This window comes from Pseudophryne corroboree, chromosome 1, assembly GCF_028390025.1.
Source record: "Pseudophryne corroboree isolate aPseCor3 chromosome 1, aPseCor3.hap2, whole genome shotgun sequence".
Taxonomy (NCBI): domain Eukaryota; kingdom Metazoa; phylum Chordata; class Amphibia; order Anura; family Myobatrachidae; genus Pseudophryne; species Pseudophryne corroboree.
Genome location: NC_086444.1, coordinates 934820102 through 934827802, shown reverse-complemented (window position 1 = coordinate 934827802; position 7701 = coordinate 934820102).

Below are 7701 nucleotides of genomic sequence, written 5' to 3'. Positions count from 1 at the left end.
TGGCAATAAGGAATCTTTATTTTCGGGTGCTTGCTGCAAATAATAATAAATAGAGCCCCAATGGGTTTTTTTTAAACAAAGCTCAGAGAGAGATAAAATTGTGAGAGATAAAGTTCCAGCCAATCAGCTTCTGCCTTGCCTGTGTTTGAAAATTTACAGTCATGAGTGCATTGGTTGGTACATTACAGTATATCTCACAATTTTATCTCTCTAAGCTTTGATTTAAAAAAAATACCTAAAAGCTTTATTATAATACTAATTAGTACATTTCCTTAAAATAACTTCTGCTCTCCTTTCTTTCATCATATGAAACACAACAGCAGAGCTGTAGCTCACTATCTACAGTAGATCTGTTATAACACATTCCAAGACTCTTCAGTTCAAGGTTCTGCAAAGGGGATTTGTGAACATGGACAGCAGTGACTGTAGCAAATCACTATGAAATGAGTGGAGAGAGATCTGTCCTAGTTCAGCAGCACTCTCGATCTTTTTTTCTTGGTGCCCCTCTGACAGCTGGAGACTCGCGGCCTGTGCCTCCAATGTCTCTGGGAGTTACACCACTGTGAGGGAGATTTATCAAACCTTAGAGAGAGATAAAGTGAAGAGATGTGTTTGAAAAATGACAGAAGCTGACTGATACTTTATCTCTCTCCATTTTACCTCCCTTCAAGCTTTGATAAATATCCCCCTGTGTACCTAAGCATGCAGCTTAGTGTACCACGATGCTCTGTCATTGGGAGTTGCATGGCCACTTTAATAATATGATGGATAGAACTCCTGCTCCAAGTCTCCACATAAAAATAGGCCCATAATCATGGCAGGAAGATGATGACTAGCTGTCCACACAGTCAACCATAAATCATTGTATTATGGGGGTAATTCAGATCTGATCGCAGCAGTAAATTTGTTAGCAGTTGGGCAAAACCATGTGCACTGCAGGTGTGGCAGATATAACATTAGCAGAGAGAGTTAGATTTGGGTGGGTTACATTGTTTCTGTGCAGGGTAAATACTGGCTGCTTTATTTTGACACTGCAATTTAGATTTCAGATTGAACACACCCCACCCAAATCTAACTCTCTCTGGCCCTCATTCCGAGTTGTTCGCTCGGTAAATTTCATCGCATCGCAGCGATTTTCCGCTTAGTGCGCATGCGCAATGTCCGCACTGCGACTGCGCCAAGTAAATTTGCTATGAAGTTAGGATTTTTACTCACGGCTTTTTCTTTGCTCTGGCGATCGTAGTGTGATTGACAGGAAATGGGTGTTTCTGGGCGGAAACAGGCCGTTTTATGGGCGTGTGGGAAAAAACGCTACCGTTTCCGGAAAAAACGCAGGAGTGGCCGGAGAAACGGAGGAGTGTCTGGGCGAACGCTGGGTGTGTTTGTGACGTCAAACCAGGAACGACAAGCACTGAACTGATCGCAGATGCCGAGTAAGTCTGAAGCTACTCAGAAACTGCTACGAGGTGTGTAATCGCAATATTGCGAATACATCGTTCGCAATTTTAAGATGCGAAGATTCACTCCCAGTAGGCGGCGGCTTAGCGTGAGCAACTCTGCTAAAATCGCCTTGCGAGCGAACAACTCGGAATGACCTCCTCTGCACGTTATATCTGCTACACCTTGCAGTGCACATGGTTTTGCCCAACTGCTAACAAATTTACTGCTGCGATCAGATCTGAATTAGGCCCAATATTTCTAGTGTTCAACAAATGTATGCAATTGTTATGTATTTAGGGAGACACTGGGGTTGATAGTGTAGTGTAGGGGGTGTACATACCCATGTGGTCCTGCCAGTGATGTAACTATAAATTAGGCACCCCCCTTCTCAAAGAGTTTCAGGCTAATCCCCCAACCCATCCATCCCATGGTACCTGCTTGTTGCTAGGAGATTCCCAGCCACAACAGCAGGTCTGCAGGCCCGTCGTGCCTGTCCTGCTCGTTGTCAGTGGTTCTTCTCGTTTTCAGGGTATCCCTCCAGCCGCCGCAGGTCTGCGGTCCTGTCACGCGTACCCTCATTAAAAATGTCCCACACAAAATGGGTGCTGCCTCCTCTAGCATCCTTAATAACTGTCTCCTCTACAGCGGCAGCCATTTTGGAAAGGACATTTTAATGGGGGCATGTGTGATGGGACTGTAGAGAAATTTTTCTAGGCCCGGGCAGTTGTGTAACAATAGGCCCCACAGACCCTCAGTGCCCACAAGCAGAGCCGGATTAAGAGGGGGGGGGGGGTGTACGAGGGGCACGTTACCCTGGGCCCCTCTGTAAATGTGAGCTGTAGAAAATGAAAGTAAACAGAAGACTGAGGACGAGGAGGGGTGGAGTTCGTGCATGGGGGCGAGGCTTCACGGCACTGTGCATTCAGTGCTTTGCAAACAGCATGGGAGAGGAGGAGAGCTTGGAGGCAGGACGGGATCAGATGCGCACACACACAGTGTGCCTGCAGTGCCCACCCAGTGATTTTAGAGGGAAGTAAGAGGGAGGAGTGGGGGGACTGTGTAAGAGGGAGGAGGAGGACACTATATGTTTATGTATAAGACGAAGGAGGGGGACACTGTATATAAATATGTGTGAGAGGGAGGAGGGGGACACTGCATAGGAATATGTGTGAAAGGGAGGAGGGGGACACTGTATAGGAATATGTGTGATAGGGAGGAGGGGGACACTATGTATATGTGTAAGAGGGATATGTTTATGTGTGTGACTGTATGTTTATGACTGTGTGTGACAGTATGTATATATGTGTGATTGATTGTATGCATGTGTGTCTAACTGTACATATGTATGTGTATATGTGTGTGACTACTTATGTAACAGTATGCAAGTGACTGTGTGTGTGTGTGTGTGTGTGTGTGTGTGTGTGTGTGTGTCTGTACATATGTATATTTATGTGTGTGACAGTATGTATGTATGTATGTAAGTAAGTACTGTATGTGACTGTATTTATGTGTATGATAGTATATACTGTATGTATGTGTACTGTATATGTGCATATGCATATCGCCCCAACAATCACGATGTGATGGGACAGTACTGTTTTTTGGATTCTGTCCCATCAGTGGGCAGGAGCAAAGGGAGGGACATAATGCTCCCAACTACTGTGCGCATGAGGCTGGGGCTGCTGGGGAAGCAATGTCCATGGCCCAAGTATGAAGTGAAATGGGCACACCCCAGTTCATGTGCACACCGAAGGCTTGCGCACTAAGGAGGTAATTCAGATCTGATCGCTGGGCTGCGTTTTTTGCTGTCCTGCAATCAGATAGTCGTCGCCTACAGGGGTAGTGTATTTTCGCTGTGCAAGTGTGCGATCACATGTGTAGCTGAGCTGCTAAAAAGCAGTTTGTGCAGTCTCTACGCAGCCCAGGACTTACTCTTCCAGTGCGATTGAATCCTGCTGATCGGGTTCGGAGCTGACGTCAGACACCCTCCCTGAAAACGCTTAAGCCTGTCTGCATCTTTCCGGACACTCCCTGAAAATGGTCAGTTGTCACCCACAAACGGCCTCTTCCTGTCAATCACCTTGCAAACGCCCATGCAAATGGTTCCTTCGCACCATCCCGTCGCTGACCACCTATGCCCGTTGTAGTTGTCCGACACGACTGCGCATTGCGGTACATACGCATGCGCAGTTCGGATCTGATCGCCCGCTGTGCGAAAACGCACAGCAGCAATCAGATCTAAATGACCCCCTAAGACCTGATCCAAAAATGTTAATCTTTAGGCTCCCCCCAGTATTAAATGCCCCCAGCCCCCAAAGCCTTAATCCAGCTCTGCCCACAAGCCACCCAGTGCCTACAAGCAACCGCGAGTTCTGTGGGGGCTATTGATATGCCACTGTTTCTGGCCACACCCACATAGCACTTGCTCCTTCCCTTCTCAGTGTTGGCTTTTGAACATTTTTTGGCTCCAGGCCGGTGCACCCTTAATCCGCCTCTGAGAAGGTGTTCCAAGACCTTCTACCTCGGTAAATACAGTAAATTTGATTTTTACACATCCTCAGAGTTGCTGAAGACTGTTACCATTACTTTATAGAGGGATATCTCTGAACCATCTTTGAGCATCTTATAAAGAAATAAAAAATGAATATATTAGAAACATTAAACAGGTACTAATATGACACATTAAATAAAGAGACCTCAAAGTCCCATTTTCTCATGACTTATTCAAGACATAATCGAGACTCCAGTAAGCACTACTTGGCAGCACTACAAAGAAAAAATGACATTTATTAAGTGGTGGTTCAAAAGGGCATCTAGATGGTAGGGCGACATGGATTTGGTTGACAGTCAATAGGTCGACCACTATTGGTCAACATGGACATGGTCGACATAGGAAAAAGGGCGACATGGCAAAATGGTCAATGTGGGTCAGGTCAACATATGAATAGGTCGACATGTCATTTTTTAAAACTTTTTTTAAAACTTTTTCATACTTTACCATCCACATGCACTGCGATTGCTATAGTAACCTGTGCTGTGTGTATCAGTAGTAGATTGAGACTCCTTGCCCGCATCATTGGTAGTGAAGCAAGCCATGCAAGGGAACGCAGTGCACGAATTGGGGTTCCTGGTCATGTTAGGCAAAAAACGACACAGAAAACATAAAAAATGTCATGTCAACCTTTTTATGTGTCTAGCTGTCCCTCGACCATTTTAATGTGCTGACCTTTTTCCAGGTCGACCATGTCAATAATGGTCAACCTAATCCATGTCAACCTATTGATCCATAACAATTCAAAAGTAATACAGGTTGAGTATCCCTTATCCCACATGTTTGGGTCCCCTACTGAGATAATTATATATATATATATATATATATATATATATATATATGTATATACACAGTGGTCGAAGTGGAAATTTTTAAGTGGGGGTATGCAAAAGTCATGGCAGTAATTATGCGCGCCGCTCCAGAAAAGGGGGCGTGGTCACCCAAAAGGGGCATGGTCACCCAAAAGGGGGCATGTCCAGTGCAGTAGAACCCCTTATACTATCTAGTACTGGTGCCCCTCTCACCTTATAGCACATGGTACCAGCTGAAATTCACATTGTAGCACACGGTACGAGCCGAAACTCACATTGTAGCACACTGAATGAGCTGAAATTCACATTGTAGCACACTGAATGAGCCGAAAATTCACATTGTAGCACACTGAATGAGCCGAAACTCACATTGTAGCACACTGAATGAGTCGAAACTCACATTGTAGCACACTGAATGAGCTGAAACTCACATTGTAGCACACTGAATGAGCCGAAACTCACATTGTAGCACACTGAATAAGACGAAATTCACATTGTAGCACACTGAATGAGACGAAACTCACATTGTAGCACAATGAATGAGACGAAACTCACATTGTAGCACACTGAATGAGTCAAAACTCACATTGTAGCACACTGAATGAACCGAAACTCACATTGTAGCACACTGAATAAGCCGAAATTCACATTGTAGCACCAGTGGCGTAAGTTCGTCCCAGTTGCCTGGAGGCAAGATAAATATTGGTGCCCCCCTATTTCCTATATTAAGATAAAAGAGAGTGTGTGTGTATGTGTGTGTGTGTGTGTGTGTGTGTGTGTGTGTGTGTGTGTGTCTGTCTGTCTCTGAAAAAAAATGTATATACTGTATTTATACATTTAATTGTCTTTTATTTTAAATCACACATTTCTTAGCAGGCATACCCAGGATTAGAACCCATGACATGTTACACTAACAGCAGACACTTTACTGATAGAGCTATTTGCTCCTGTAGAGGAAGCATGAGAATTATAACTATATGAAGGAAATTAGGAAATATAAGCAGACACAAAATAATGAAGACAAAAAGATATATCTTGTTAGACAGAAGGAGACAAAGAAGGTAATCAGATGTGCAAAGGCACAAGCTGAGGAGAAAATGGCCCAGTCAGTGGGTAAAGGAGGCAAAACTTTTTTTTAGGTATATAAGCGAAAGGAGAAAAACAAAAGGCGGAATTATAAAACTAAAGACGGACACTGTGAGTCTTGTTGAAGGAGACAATTTAATAGCAGATCATCTTAATGATTATTTTTGCTCAGTAATTACTACTGAAAGAGAGGGGAAGGGGCCACAGTTAAGTTGCAGGGATATTCAGGAAAATGAAACAAGTACATTTACAGATGAGAAGGTCCTAACAGAACTCTCAAAGCTGAAAGTGGACAAATCTATGGGGCCAGATGGGATACATCCAAGGATACTAAAAGAACTTAAAGAGGTGCTGGTGGCACCATTGACAGAATTATTCAACCAGTCATTAGCTACAGGAGTAATTCCAGGGGACTGGAAAAGAGCAAACGTAGTCCCACTGCACAAAAGTGGAAGCAAGGAAGAGGCAAACAACTACAGACCAGTGAGTCTTACATCAGTAGTAGGGAAATTGATGGAAACACTCTTAAAAGAAAGAGTTGTAGATTATCTCAAATCCGGCAATTTACTGGATCCCAAACAGCATGGATTCACTGGGGGGAGATCATGTCAAACAAATCTTATTGACTTTTTTGATTGTGTGACTAAAGTGATGGATAAAGGTGGAGCCATGGATATAGCTTATCTAGACTTTAGTAAGGCTTTTGACACAGTTCCACATCGCAGACTGCTAAATAAACTTGAAAGTTTGGGATTGGATATTAGGATTATTGAATGGATAAGATCTTGGTTGAAGGATAGAAAACAGAGAGTTGTGGTAAATGGAGTGCATTCACAGGAGGGAAATGTTACCAGTGGAGTACCCCAGGGATCTGTACTTGGACCAGTGCTTTTTAATATCTTTATTGGTGACATTGCAAATGGCATTAAAGGGAAAGTATGCCTTTTTGCAGATGACACAAAGGTATGCAACAGGGTAGACAGTGACACACCAGGTGGGGTAAAACAAATGATTGAGGATCTAGGTAGACTAGAGGAATGGTCAAGAGTCTGGCAATTACAGTTTAATGCCAAAAAATGCAAAATCATGCACTTGGGTCTCAAAAATCCTAAAGCTAAATACAGTATTAATGGCACTATACTAGAAACTACTGAGGAGGAAAGGGATCTAGGAGTCACTATTTCAGATGACTTAAAGGCAGGTAAGCAATGTAACAAGGCAATGAGGAAGGCTAGTCAGATGCTTGGCTGCATTGGGAGAGGAATCAGCAGCAGAAAGAAAGAAGTAATAATGCCACTGTATAGGTCCTTGGTACGGCCTCATCTAGAATACTGTATTCAGTTCTGGAGGCCATATCTTCAAAAGGATATTAATACATTAGAAACTGTACAAAGGAGGGCAACTAAAATGGTGCATGGCCTACATCACAAAACATACCCAGAAAGACTAAGAAATCTCAATATGTATAGTTTGGAGCAGAGAAGGGAAAGGGGGGACATGATAGAAACTTTCAAATATATCAAGGGTTTTAACAAAGTCCAGGAGGGAAACATTCTCAAAATGAAGAGAAGCAATAGGACACGAGGACATGCACTGAGACTGGAGGGGGGGAGGTTCAGGGGAAATTTGCAGAAAAATTATTTCACAGAAAGGGTAGTGGACAAGTGGAATAGCCTCCCATCAGAGGTGGTAGAGGCTAAGACAGTAGAGCAATTTAAACATGCATGGGATAGACATAAGGATATCCTTACAAAGAAATAAGGATCAAATAAGGTTAGAGATAAAAATAATATAAAAAAAAAGGGGCAGACT